Source organism: Cricetulus griseus, chromosome 5 (assembly GCF_003668045.3).
Source record: "Cricetulus griseus strain 17A/GY chromosome 5, alternate assembly CriGri-PICRH-1.0, whole genome shotgun sequence".
Classification (NCBI taxonomy): Eukaryota; Metazoa; Chordata; class Mammalia; order Rodentia; family Cricetidae; genus Cricetulus; species Cricetulus griseus.
In genome coordinates this window covers 43419851-43435587 of record NC_048598.1, presented here as the reverse complement: position 1 = coordinate 43435587, position 15737 = coordinate 43419851, and the positions used below count along the sequence as shown (strand labels likewise).

At 35.1% G+C, this 15737-nt stretch overlaps 2 pseudogenes; one reads left to right on the top strand and one right to left on the bottom strand.

Annotated features, from left to right (window-relative positions):
* Positions 1 to 2015: 2015 nt before the first annotated feature.
* LOC113831221 lies at positions 2016 to 2131 on the bottom strand (annotated as a pseudogene).
* An 8964-nt stretch (positions 2132 to 11095) lies between these two features.
* The window catches only part of LOC100752878, a 65070-nt pseudogene continuing 60428 nt past the window's right edge, over positions 11096 to 15737 (top strand).

Genomic DNA, 15737 nt, shown 5'->3' with positions numbered 1-15737 from the left:
TTTTGCATAGCATATATTGTGTCCTGAGATATATAACTTGACCAGGCATTCAGCATGGCATTTCATAAGATTTGATTTACATAGATACTTAAATTGATTTTGTAAATCTAATTAAGAATCCTGTTTATGATGATCTTTTAAGAGGTCAATGCATTTAAAAATATTCTTTAGGGTATTATCAGACAGATAGTTAATGTTCAAGTACTTGGAAAAAATGTCATCAACAGCTTCAAGACATTAAGCTCAGCTATTTACTCTACAATAATAGCAGAGGGAGGAAACTCCTGTCATCATTGCTTCCACTTTTCATCCTTTCATTTTCCCTTTAGCTCAGCCTGCCAAAATGATACCCCTTTATTATGAAAGATTATGATAGGTACTCTAAGGAATTAGTTTTTAACGCTTAAATGACCCAAGTTTCAGTGATGCGAAGAATTTTATTATGATTGAAGAAGAGTAATTATAGTTCTTCAACACCTATTTATTCTGTACTCATAACAACATAATTATGAAACTTAATAACTTGTGTGCTGTGAACTATCAGCAAATATGTGTATTTATTACTATACAAAGAAAGTTACTTTAAAAGTTTTTATAGTTTTCTTTTTTGAGAGTGAGTCTATCTCGTGGCTAAAACTGGCCTAGAATTCAGTATGTAATCCATGGTGGCCTTGAATTTGTGGCACAGTTACTGCCTCATTGTCCCAGATGCAATAAGCAATAAAGAGAGCCATGACATTAATCCTGCTTATTTTTTTTTTTAGTTTTTGTATGTGTAATTATTCCCAGTATAAAAATGTATGAATGCACTTTGATGATCCCCTGTGGAGGGCCTCATGATACCTGGGGTGTGGGTGGGGATGGGTTGGGGTGTTGGTGGGGAGCATGGGAAGATGGGAGTGTGAGAGAATGGGGGATGGATATGCAAATAAGAAAGCTTCCAAAATAAATAAAATAAAATTTTAGAAAAACAATGTATGTATAGAGAGGCAATCAAAGATAGTTAAAAATGATAAGTGCTCTATCTCTAAAAATGGATATTAACCTAAGATTCATTGGAATATTCAGACATTCTATGAGGAAAATAATTGTGCTTAAGATATACATTCACATTTTATTCTATTATGTGCAATTAGTTACATGTTTTGTAAATTTGTAATATCTTATTTCTTTCTATTTCTCTACATCTCTCTCATTTCATATATATATATATGTGTGTGTGTGTGTGTGTGTGTGTGTGTGTGTGTGTGTTTGTGTAAAGAACAAATTGGAATTAGATAGCTGAAAGTCACAGAATAAAAACTATCCTCTTTGCAGAACAAAATAAATTACTATACATAAAACAAGTTTAAAAGAAATAAAATCCTAGTTTTGATTATTATAGACCAAATTAGGAAAATATCTCTAGGGATTAAGCAAAAGGATATATTTAAATTAAAATGACTATTATCTTATAGCTGCAATTATATCACTAAGTTCATTAAATATTTTCATTCTAAAATCAACTGACTATGGTAGGAATTTAAAATATAACATTTCAGTTTTCATAACAACGCATTATTGTAGATGTCCAATAATATAGCATTTGGCAAACGATAACTTACTGTTCTTAATACATTATGCTTATTTACCTATTTGAATTACATACATTCTTGGTTTATGACACATATGCAAATCATGTAGAATATGTTTTCCAGTGTTAAGTACATGTGACTATATATTATTTGAATATATAGTCATTTTAAAGAAATATATATTACTTAAAATATAATATGCATGTATGTGTGTGTATTTTATAACTTGTTACTAAATTAAATAATTACATTATATGGGCATTAAATTTTGTGTATCTAGTTTACTATGTTCATGATATCAATGAAATAAAACAGGCAATATATGTTTTAAATGAGAACATTTAAAACATTTATTCATTTATTTTCTTTTTAAAATTATTATTTTGCATGCTCCTCCATCCTTCACTCCTTGTTCCTACCCCTTCTTTTCTGCCCCCTTCACTCCTCTTTGTTTATTCAGAAAATGTCAGGGTTCCCACAGTATATAAGTCTTCAATTAGCAATAATCGCGCCACTGATAAACCTCATTGGCTACGATACTGCCACTGCGCACAGCTATAAATTTTTAATTGAAAGTTTAACACACAAATTATATTACAGTCTTCAAAATAAACAAAAATAAATACACAAAGTTGTATATTTTAATTTCTCATGTGATAATTACATGGTGACATATTTCTTATAAATTTCTTATAGTTAAAAATAAGTAAAGGACACAACAAGATGGAGCTATTTACTGCAGAATATGATGGTTTGTGAGTAAAAATGAAAACAAAAGTGAGGTTACATTAAGCATTGTCCACTGATATAATACAAATTTTAAAACTTGTCAAAAACTTTTAAGTGATTACTTGTGTATTTGTGAGGAAAAAAATATCTTTAAAACCTGGGTATTCACTATTAGATAAAACACAATTGACTACAAAGTATGGTAGAATAAGTTAAAAGTTAGAAAAGGATTAATATAATCCAAAATAGCTCAGTTGAAGAACTTCAAGCAAGGTGGACACTAGGGAAAAGGTAACGACAAATGATTATGAATGTATGTGAAATCTAACTTTCATGAGACTTAAGCAATAAACAAAATAAATCCATTTTAGAAAAGTGAATATTGCCTGTTTTCTGTTCTATGTGGATCCATCGTAGGTTCTGAGAAATAACTCAAGTACTCAATTTTCGTGTCAAACACTTTCATCTTTGTGAACAAGTGTTAGGAATTGTTCACTTGACTTTGTATTATACTTTCTCAATATTAAAGCAGACTGTATCAAAGCTACTCGTTGGCACATTATATGGAGAGATGACTGTTGCAAGTTAAAATTGCATAGGCTTTTTTTTTTTTTGGTCATGGACAAAGGAAACAAGGGGAAATTATGGAAAACACTAATGAATATACAATTCTTAAAGACATTCTTATACATGCAGAATAGGCACATGGGTGAGCATACTCATTTCAATATTATGCATCTTTTTACACCACATGTCCAAAATGAATTCATGGAAAACAGTATAAGCGAAAATTTAGTATTACCAAGTGATTTGATAATCAAATTTTTATATTGTTTTTACTCAGTGGTTTGACTGGCTTCAATGATTTCTCTTAAAATCCTTATTTGAAAGAAAGAAACATAAATAACACCTTGAATATATCTTAACCAATCAATTAAAATGACAGCTGACTTTAACCTGGAATTTAGCAAGGCAGAAGCTAATAATGCAATTTCATTCCTTCTTGCTGCATGATTTTTCTCGTCAGTACATCAATGGTGAATGATATATATTTGTACCCACTCTGCAGGTAAAGAAAGAGAGGCTCAGTCACTTGGCTGCCTCCCCAAGGCTTCATTGGTCTAAGAAAAGCACTACCTTCATCAGGAGTCCTTTCAAACTCAAGCCAACAGCCAGTGACAGGAAGTCACAGTCTCAGTTGTTTTCATCACACTACATAATAGCATAATGATCCAAAATTAATTACATCCAAATTCAAATGTCTTCAAATATAAAAATGAAAATGGTCAGTTGGGTCGGGGAAGAGACAAAAACCCCTGATTATAAAGGGGTATTCTCTATGTTTCTAAATAAAATATGAAAACCTTTCAACATCTATGTGTACCATTATTTGTACTGCACAGGTAAATATTTGAGATTACAGCCATTAGATCATTCAAATCACATCAAACCCTTTCACCATGGGGTTTACTGCAATCACCGAACAAAATGGCATGAAGTATCATTTCATATTAATTCTGATAAGAATGTCCAGAGTCAAACTTTAATTCTGAGTGAGCACCTTTCTTTCACTCAATTATGACTTATTTATCATTTGTACTCATATAAAATTTTAGGGGATTAGGTTATCTTTGTTGTTCTTCAGTAAATTACTAGAAACAATTAAAAACAGATTTTATATATATAAAGAATTTATCAAAGAATTATTGCTTAGAATAAGAATGTGTGTGTGTGAGACTATACTAAAATGAGATTGTTTCTCTTATTATGTATCCTTGGAGTAACAACCTTATTAATAAATTAATGAACTATTTTCAGGCATGTTTTTCAGATTAGAAAACATTACCAAAACATGTTTTGAATCTTAGAGAAGGAATGCTATGGACTGAAGCTATTAGCTTTTCTTGTAACTCTGTGAAAACATTTTCATTTTGAATACATTTATCTGTGTTTTCTTGTAGAACACATCTTGTATTCAATTTAAACAAGGAACATAAATACATATTGGAAAAGCAACTGTGAGATGAACACATTTTAATGAAGCACATTTGAAGACTGCTGCAGCTTTTTAGATTCTATCTAATTCCAACAGAGGTCAGTCCATCTGTGCCCCTCCCAAGATTAATATGAAGTGCATCCTTGAGCATTTTTAATCACTGAAACCTCACTGACCTTAGGGCAAAAATGAAGTTTAGCCAGAAATATTGCAGCACATCAGCATTTGCATTAACGTCTGCAAATGCTGAGCACACAAGTCCCACTCATGGACCATGTTTACAAGTTAATGAGAAAGAAACCAGTGGAAGAAATATCAATTTCATTTCAATATCAAAAAATGATTTGAAATATTTACAAGTAGTTACATTGCCATTACTATTTTAAAATGCATAATTTTGAAATATAATATGACAATGACTATTTACTTTGCTAATACTAATATTTTTTGGGTCTGGAGAATGAAGCACAGCCCCTAGAACTTGAGCAAAGTTCTGAGCCTGGTAAAATCCTTCGGTGATGCTAATCTCTGAAGATGGAGGCTAACCTGATCTACATAAGGAGGTCAAAGCCAGCCAGTGCTGCATAAGACGTTACCTCAGAAATGAATTAATGAATACTAAATTAAAAATAAATAAATGTATTTGAGAAAACTTTAGCAAGGTGATAAAGTTCTGCTCAGTGCTGGCAGAAATATTAACTAAAGTTAAGTACTGGCAGAAATATTATCTAAAGTTAAGTGAAACAAAACAGTGAAGAAAAGCAGATAAAGCAGAGAAGACAAAACTTTGAAACCACAGATAGTCTGTTCTCAGATTCTTGCCTGCATCTTTTCCCTCAGATTTTGATCTCACTGTTGAGAAAGTTCAGACACAGACATTCCTTTGCCCTTCATGACATGGAGTTCATCACTTAACATACTTGCGACACAGGTGAATGAACAAGTTAGGTCCATGAAGCTTAGGACTGCTTTTCATTTTCATTTTCTTTACATTTATTTGAAAATTGTGCCACACATTGGAACCAGGCACAGATCTAAGTACATCAAGGATACTTTAGTATTCAGCCAACCTCGGCACATTGACAATCTCTACTGTGGTTTTCCCTGTGCTTCATATATGTTAACATAATCTGAGACTACTGTGATAGGATTTCTGGGCTCTTTTGGATTAAGATTTTCCTGGCTGTTGTTGATTGTAATTTTACTCTGCATCTAGGAATCTGCAATTGGAAAAACTGTGATCTAGGTGGTGATATTTGGTCTTTCCTTTGAGTTTTGGTTGTTTTGGCCCTTTGGTTGTTTGGTTCCTCCTGTTTATTAGGAGGGTGTGGTGGCTGTGTATTTCCTGTAGGAAAATTATATGGTGTCTTGATATGTGTGGCCCCTGGGGGTTCTATGTAAAACTAGGTAGATATGCGATGTAGGAAATGGGGTTGGAGTGGATGTATTGGAGACCTTTCAAAGAGGGAGGAAATCAGGGTATTCTACCAGAATCTGCTAATTTATTCCCCAGGAAAAAGCCTCAAGGAGTGAGGAAAGGGCACTGCAGAAGGTCTGCTACAGCTTTGGGGAGGAGACTCAGGGACAGGACCTGGAAGAATAGAATTAGAAGTGAGGATCTGTAGATAGCCTAGTTGTTTTCCTGGCAGTAGTGGGTTTCCCTGGTCCTGTGGGTTCCCAAACAGTGCTTGTTAGATTAGGGAAGTGGGAAAATTAATGAGGCAGAAGATGGAAGTTAGAAGATCTGTCGGGTAAACTAGAGATCATGTTTGGGGGAGGGTGCAGTGTTGGAGAATAGTCTGGCGTCTGGACTTGGAGGAATGGAGACAGGTAAAGAAGTGTACTTGGCTTCCCTGCTTCCCTGGCAAGAGTGGCCTGTGGGTTCCCAGGGAGTCCCTCCCTGCTGAAGTTGAGGGCTGAAACAAAGCAGAGTTATCTGGAGAGAAAGCTTAGCAGGCAAAATCTTTGGGTGCAGGTGGGGGCGGGGAAGGTTCACAGGGCTTCAGTAGATGTTCTGTTGCAGACAAGATGATGAGATGGGGGATTTTATTTGGAGAAGCAGAAGAGGTGAAGGTCTGCAGTTAGCCTATTGTTTCCATGGCAGGTGTGGTCAATGTGCTCGCAGGAAGTGCCTGCTGGAGTTAGAGGTTTACATCAAGCAAAGAGTAAGAAAACGGAGGTGAGGAGAAAAAGATCAGTGAGATTCCCCAAAGATGAGATGTCTATGTGATCAGGCTGCAAAGAAACATACTGGGAACTTTGATTTAGAGGAGCAGAGGGAACGGTAAAGTTCTGTAGTAAGCTCCATTGCTCCCTTGACTGGAGTACCTGCTTGTTTTCTAATCAGAAATTCAAAGGAAGTGGAATAGATTATGTTGGGATGGGAAGTGGGAAGGAACCAGGAGGAATAGTGGCAATGGAAACTGTAGTTAGGATATATTATGTGATTTAAAAAATCTATTTTCAATAATAGGGAAAAAAGAAGAGGTACTTGCATTCCAAAATTATTTTGGAAACTAGAAGAGACCATCAAGCCTTTTACTAAAATAAAACCTAATTTGGTTGTAGAACTGCATGCTATTTTCAGGCTCCTTTCAAAGAAGAGGAAGAAGAAAGAAGAAGAAGAGGAGGAGGAAGAGGAGGAGGAGGAGGAAGAAGGGAGGAGGAGGAGGAGGAGGGGAGGAGGAGGAGGAGGAAGGGAGGAGGAGGAGGAAGAAAAGAAGAAGAAGAAGGAAATTCTGTGAAGACGAATACTTAGCAATAGAACACCTAGACTGCATGAAGTAAAGGCCTCCCACGCAGAGAAATGAGCCAACCTGGAGATCTGCCTGGTGCTATCAGAAGTCCTGATTGTGCGTGGCCAATGAGGGGTAGCCATGCGATGTCAATGAATTGGAACACTTGGGTACTCGGAGGGTATATAAGGCTCCCCCAATTGCTAAACATGATTCTGCTGTTTTTTATTTCATCTGACTCCTGGGGTCTGTGTTATTCTTATCCCCTTCCCCATGAGTCCTGTTAGGACCCAGCAATAGCAGATGACTTAAGACAAGGAAATAAATGAAGAGACCAGAAAATGCTGTATATGAAAATTTGTTTGTAAATGAAGGGTAGTTTTTTTTATTTATTTATTAGTTCTAGTTAGGGAACAAGCTTGTTTCACATGTAAGTCCCTTCTCCATCTCCCTCCCCTCCCCCCCAACCCTTTTCTCCCACCCCCAGCCTACCCCCCACCCATCCACCCACCACTCCCCAGGCAGGGTAGGGCCCTCAGTGGGGGCTCTGCAAAGTCCACCAAATCTTCCTGTGCTGGTCCTGGGCCCTTCCCCATGTGTCCAGGGCCAGAGTGTAACCCTTCACGTGGGATGGGCTCTCAAAGTCCCTTCTTGCACCAGGGAAAAATACTAATCCACCACCAGAGGCTCCCTGGAGTGCAGAGGCCTCCTTATTGACATCCATGTTCAGGGGTCTGGATCAGTCTTGTTCTGGCCTCCCCGACAGCATCTGGGGTCGATGTGCTCTCCCTTGTTCAGGCCAATTGTTCCTGTGGGTTTCTCCAACCTGGTACAGACCCCTTTGCTCTTCATTCCTCAGAGGGTAGTTTTTAAATGTTACCTTAGCCTAATTTGTTAATTTGCTGTTACATCCAAAATATCATTCGGAAGTCCCAATGCTATAGAGAATTTCCTCCATGTATTACTCTAGCTTTACAGTGTTATTCCTTACACTTAAGTATTTATTATCTTTTTAAAATTAATTTTTATTTCAATTTAAAAAATTATATTTTACATACAAATCCCAGTTCCCTTTCCCTCCCGTCCTCCCATTCCCTGACCCTATTCACTCCTCAGGGTCTGTGAGGCCTCCCGTGGAAGACCATTAAAGTTAGTCACTTCATTTGCAGCAGGATCCAGGAACTTGCCCTACTCCATCCTGTGTGTATCTAGGCTGAAAGAGAAGCCCTGCATAGGGAATAGGTTCCCAAAGCCCAATCACAGCCTAGGGATAAATACTGGTTCCACTCTCAGAGGTCCCATAGACTGTCCAGGCCTCCCTGCTGACACCCACATTCAGGAGGACTTGTTCTGGCCTATGCTGGTTCCCCAGCTGTTAGACTGGGATCCATGAGCTCCCACTTGCTCAGGTCAGCTGCTTCTGTGGGTTTCCCCACCATGGTCTTGACCCCTTTGCTTATCACTCCTCCCTCTCTACAACTGAATTTCAGGAGTTTGGCTCAGTGTTTAGCTGTGAAACTTGGCTTCTGCTTATTCCATCAGCTACTGGAAGAAGGCTGTAGGGTAGCATTTAAGGTAGTCATCAATCTCATTATTAGGGAAGGGCATATAAGGTAGCCTCTCCACTATTGCTTAGATTCTTAGTTGGGGTCATCCTTGTTGATCCCTGGTAATTTCTCTTGTGCCACATTTCTCTTTAAGTCCATAATGCCTCCCTCTATTAAAGTATCTCTACACTTAAGTTTTTGGCAATGTATGGTACAAGATAAAGACCTAAATTCTTGCCATTTTGAATGCATAGTGATGAGTATAGCAGCTCTCTAATCTTGCCAGTTGGCATGCAGATACACACTTCTACAAATAACATTTGTTAAAGATATGACACTTCCTGCATTGCATTGTATTCTTGGCATTTATATCCAATATTTGTTGACTATTTATGTGTGAATTTATTTCTGGCCACTTTACTGTGTTCCATTGGTCTCTGAATTTAGTTTATATGCTGCTACCAGCATGTTTTGACTTTTCACTAATGCAGCTTTGTGTTATGATCTGAAAAAGACTTAATTTTAAGGCAAAAGAAGAAAACAAAAGAAATCTACGAATAAATAATTCCAAGTAATTCACAATATTTTATCATTGAGAAAAGAAGTGGATATAATATTTTAGCAATGTTTTTTCAACTGACATTCAAATGAAAATTAAGTTTGACATTCTCATGAAAGTTTGCAATTATTTAACATGTCATATTTTAATTGCTTTATTAATGTTCTGTCTCTGTAATAGCTTTTACTGCTGACAGTTTTACAAAGTAAAAAAAAATATTTCAAAAGATTTTTTACTCTAATATACACTGTGTTATAGCTATTCTACCATCTTATAACTCTCGTTCTTCAAATATTTTTATTTACTGACACATATAGGAAAGTCAAGTCCTGAAGAATGTAAAATTCACCAAATTGCATTGATAATCCTATAGATAATTGATTGTGTGAGCTACTTGCTTTATTTTTAACATTAATATAAAATAAAAATTAAAAAATCAGCTGGAAAAATGCTATGTAACAGCTTTGAATGTTCACATGAATTTGTAATTTTTTCTTAATTTTCATGAGACTCTGTGGCTATATCATTAAACGAGAGTGAATATTTGGCTTCTTTTTTCTTTACTGGATATATGCTTAGCATAATGTTTTGTTTTATCTCCACTTTTATGTTTAAATTCATTTTCTTTCATTACATGTTTATGTTTATCTATGGAATTAACTGAAAACACATGTTTTTATATTTTTGATGTACATATGCAAGTGTGTATATGTTTGAACAAGTTAAAGATAAATGAAAGCTTTAATAGTGTGTGTGTGTGTGTGTGTGTGTGTGTGTGTGTGTGTGTGTGTGTGTGCTTTGAACTTATGCTATTTTTCACACCAAATTTTGAAATAATGCAAACACTTTCACTTTTCATGACACATGAAGGAGTTCTTAACCTTTGAGTATTTCACACACTAATCAAAACAATATCAGCATTTTTGACAATTGTGAAATTAAATTTTTATATACAGATCTACAAATTTTACCTATGACCATCTACATATATATCCAAAGTACATTAAATCGGTATGTCCGTATGCTGCCTGAAATCCATGTCATTGCAAAACTATTCAAACTTAACAAGAAATGGAAACCCTCTGAGTGCCCACCAGAAGATAAATGGGTAAAGAAAATGTAGTGCATATAAATACTGGAGTACTATTCAATAGGAACAACCAAAATAATTTTGGATTGAAATTTATAGTAACCATAGATGGAACAAAAAATAATTAACTCCGGGGAAATTAGCCAGACACAGAAATAGGCATAACACATGGGAAATATAATATTATCTGTCAGTAAGAACACTACTCTTGAAGACATCATATACTAGAGTCACAAACATGGATAAAAACATCTGTAGTCAACGGGAAGCTTCATAACAACTGGATAGATTTCAGAGTGTTGATGAGAGATATCTAGTGGAAGAGAAAATTTAACCAGCTATGAACCCTGATGTTAAAATAATGCCTGGCCCAGATTTATTGATTCAATATTAGTATTGGGGGTTGTGAGAGTAACCAATCACTTTCTGTTTGGATCTAAGCCCAGCTCCATGAAATAACACCCATTTCTGGAAACTGTGAAGGAATCAAAGAACATGTGACATACAGGTTATAAGGAAGAACATAATCCTATTGTTCTGAAAATTAAAAAATAAAATAATTCCTAAAGGCTTTTTAGTATTCTTATAGATCAGTGCATCTATCATTTCTCATCAGAGAAGTTTCTTATGGTACATAACAATACAGAAATCTTCAACTTGTAGATATTCAGAGACTAAGAGACTGTTAAGTGTTCAGCCTTAAATGAAAAGTATGTAGCACACCTCTCCAAAAAGATTTAAGGATCTTCAAGGAAGGGGAGATGGATAGATTATAAAAGCCAGACATGTTAGATAATTTCAATGAAACAGCACTTTCCAGACACAACAGAGTAGCTGCACAAATGAATTCAAATATATCGCAAAAATGGGTAGGTGCCATTCAAATTCAGGACAAACAAGATCCCTAGCTTTTGAAAACTTCTGGGTGAGCAAGAATCAGCTTTCATTAATGTTTTGACCCCTATCAGGTGGACTACAACTAGGGCAGGCTGCATTCCCAAGAACAGCTCTTGAAAGCAGACAGGGAAATAAAATTCAAAGATTAATGGATAGTGAGGTGAGCTGGGCAGGAGATTGGGGAAATAAATAAGCCATAAAAACACTCTATGAAACTTTCAAAGTAATAATAATTGTATTTTAAAAATAAGATTACATATTGTAATTTTGTAGAAAGGAAGAAAAAGTTCAGCCAGAAGCAATGAAGTTGAACCTGTAGTATCAGGGTTCGCAGTAAGTAACATTGTTTGGAAACAGACAGTCAACCAAGGAAATGTGTTCAATTCACATTCCATAGGATTCCCAATGATCTATAGAAGTGGAAGCCATATTACACTGGTGTTTTTTCTCATTATCAAAATAGATTTTTTCTATCTCATTTTCCTTTTTTCTTTTAATTTCTATATGGCTACTTAATTGTAGAGAGAGGTAATAAAATATATGTTCCTTTTCTATTTCCTTGAGACTTTGGATTGTATAACTTATATAAACCTGTTTCTCAAGGAAAATTAAATTTGGGTTCTAACACCAATTAATTTAATCAGTTATTTAATCTCTTCAAATTTGGTTTTCTGATTAATCAAAATGTACAAAAGTAATAAATGCCAAAAATTGAAATGATCCAGTGTGGTACATTGTGGAACACATATAGCCTTTGGTAGTTACGTTTGATAGGTTATGTCCAGAATTCTGATACTTCCTATTTGTGATTTTGAACCAACTCTACTATCTCTATTTTATTTCCTTTTTTCTTGTAGTTGTCAAGACAAGGATTCTCTGTGTATCTCTGGTTATCCTGGGGCTTGCTCTGTAGTCCATGCTGGCCTTGAAGTCACAGAGATCTGCTTTCCTCTGTCTCCTAAGTGCTGGGAATAAAGATGTGCAGCACCTCTTCATGATACTTGAAAACAAACAAAGTCTAAAATAATATTAACGTCTATATGTGAAATAATGAGTCCACAAAACAGCTGCAAATTGCATTTCACAGCATAGGAGTTCAACAGACAGAAGACTTGAGTAATGTGTTACTGTTATTATGTTTTTTGTTAACATTCTTCTATATTAAAAATAAAAGATAATTAGAAGGACCACAGTGTTTTCTGCTTCTTTCTTGTAGTGACTGTTTGCAAGTAACAGCTCTAGCCAATCTCACACTTAGTAATGACAATTAGAAATGGTTGAAAGGAACTTTGAAGCATACCAGGCATTATTACAATGGACACATGATAACTGCTAATAAAGTAATTTTAGAGAAGAGAAAGGTGGCAGGAAAGAGACCATTTGAAAATTTCATGAAACTTCTTGCATTATCTATACTAACTCATAGATTTTTAAGGTCAATATTTATGAAAGACTGCCACTGGCATTTTTTATATATTCATTCACTGAATTTGATTGTCAAATATTTTGATCTTATAAATTGCCATAAATACGTGTCTGGAAGATGGCTCAGATATTAAGAGAACATACTACGAAATTAATCGGACCTCTTTTCATATGAAAGAACCTGTTTAATATAGCATATGCCTCTCCCAAAAGTAACTGTAGTACCTAGACAGCTCATAAGTGTTTACTTCTTCATTTATCTTTTCCACACTCATATAAATAAGGAAATATTCACACACATGCACATAATTAAAATATTGAAAACATAATTTTTAATAGCAATATAGAGAAATGATTCTTTTTACCTTATATACACATAAACATTTAAAAACACATTAATACAAAATGAACTAGCTTCAATGGAAATAATAGGCTTATCACATTATCAGTTTCATTTTTCAACTAAATACAATGGGTATACAAGTTAGAAATACTGACATAAAGCAACTACATCATAATAGAAAGCTAAATAAGTTTGTCAAACATCTGTGAGAACTTAGGGTACCAACTCTGCCTTTATCTTGATGTTAACCCTTCAGGATACTTTAAGAAATTGTTTAAATGAGCCTTTTGAATCTTCCTAGGTGTTAAATCTTTCCGTTAGTATACCATTACATGACTACTCAAATTTAGATATCAAACAGACAAATAATCTACAAAATGGCTGTTTTCATCCACAAAGCTGATGGGAGATGCCATTCTGTAAATATGTTTCTCTTACTGGTTAATGAATAAAGCATTGTTGGCCAATAAGGAAGCAAGATAGGTGGGACTAGAAGAGGTGAACAATTCTGGGAAACATGGGCAGAGTCAGTCACCATGTAAGATGCAAGAGGAGTAACAGGTCTGGACCCTTTCTTTGGTAAGAGAAGACCACATGGAAATATTTAGATTATTAGAAATGGATTAATAATTTAGACAGAGCTAACCAATAAGAAACCTTAGCCAATGGCCAACAGCTTTAAAATAAATATAGCATCTCAGTGTGCTTCTTTGGGGCAGAGAAGGGTGGCGGGACCCTGCCAAGACAGAAAGCTCATGTTAAAAAGAAACAATAATCTATATGCAGGCTTTATCTGACATGATTTCATTCTAATTATCAACATTATGTATTCAAAGCATAGAATGTATTACTAGACAATTACAATTTTAACATCAAAGACAGAGATATATTTAACTGCCTTCTGCCTGAAGTTCTTCATATTCTATTTTAATTGGTAGTACTTGTTTGTGTGTTCTTACTAAAATGACACTAATCCAGGTTGCCATTCATAATTTTCAACAAATTTTCTGTGGCTTTTTCTAGAATTCAGTAATTACCAGGCAAAATGATAAACAGTTTAGGGATTGTGACCTAGATCATGGAAAACATTAGTGACACATTGTTTCTCTAAGCCAGAAAGGGGCAGAGCCTGGATTTCCACTGTCATTGATGATATTTGACAACATTCTCCATTGTTCTGTGTGGAAGCTCTGTTACCTAACTTGATCACCAAACCAACAGTCTTTCTGTTCTCCACTTTTTTCCAGTTTTACAATAAACAAATCCCTGAGTCCTGTCCTTTGGTAACACTTTTCATATTAGTAACCAGAAACATAATTTCATTATTTGTCAGTATTTTGACTTCTTAAGCTAAGAATGTCCTTGGACTGTGAATAAGTTTATAAATATTTAAGACTATAACAGGTAAGGACAGATAAAGAGATAACATAAATCCTCTCTCTCTCCTCTCTCTCTCTCCCTCCCCCCTCTCTCTCTACTCTCTCTGTCTCTCTGTCTCTGTCTCTGTCTCTCTCTGTCTCTGTCTCTCTCTCTCATACACACATACACACACACACACACACACACACACGCAAATACAAAACACATATACACTGGAGGGAGTACTTGAAAACAATAGTAAATTATAAAAAAATACATTAAATTTTAGCAGTTAAATTTGCCACAGTTCACATGTGAGGTAACCTTATGTAGTACTGTTCTATGAAGGCACAAAATGTCAAGAAACAAGTGATTCTGCATAAAGGATGATTACCTGAGATTGTGTTGTACTGAGTAAAAAAGGGTTGGATGAATTCTTTCAATTGTTCCACATTTTCTGTAGAAATTAAATACATGAACAATCCTTGAAATAGTTAGTAGTCTAAGAAAGTACGTGTATCTTTCACAAATAAAATATGCTAAAGTCTACATGTTGCCTGATTAATGGATCTTTATTTCTTAAAAAATGTGTACATTGTTTACATTAATGCATATAATTTATAGAAATGAGTGTTTCTTCATATGTAATTCAAAAATATTGGTAGAAAATTTGCTTGAATGACACAACAGTCTTCCTTTCATTCCTCGAGAGATATTTGTACAATGTGTAAAGATGTATTTGCTGTGATCACTGTAATAAGAAGGTCGTTGGCCAGTAGCTAATCTAAGTTAAAGAAAACAACAGTAGTGTAATCTAGATAGTTTCTTTGATTGTGTTTGGTAGAGAAGATAGCTCATTCTTTTAAAATATACTTAATTTTTTATATTTTGTGCAGATCATGTCCAGCTGTAACTTCTGTAACATCAAGAGAGTTATTAACAGGTATAAATCAAACTTTTACTTTTTACATATACAAATATATATGTTTTCTAAAGGGTCATTTTAAGTTTTCATGAACTTCTCCTATCCTATAGCAAAAAAAGAAAAAAAAAACCCACAAAAAAACCACTAGGAGAACTCCTAACTCCACAAATTGTATTATTCTCATCTCTCAACCACAGCTCTGAGACATTTGAGACACCTCATGTTTACCTGTTAAATCACACACCACAATGCTGTTCTTTTCAATGTTGGATCTGGGAGTTGCTGCTCAGGTGCCATATCCAACTGTGATGATCATGTCGACTTTATCCTTCACTGACATCCTATAATAAATCCTGGGCTTTGGCAGATGCCATTTTCTCTTCTTAAATACAAAGTCAAAATCCAGCTGTCTTTCTCTCTGCATTTCTCCCTCCTTCCTTCCCCTCTAACTTGATCACTGCTGCTTTTGTCCTCACACTTGCCCACTAGTGAATACACACTATATTATAAATACACCCTCGCCAGGGAGATTGTTGTATCTCCCCTGCACCCTTACGC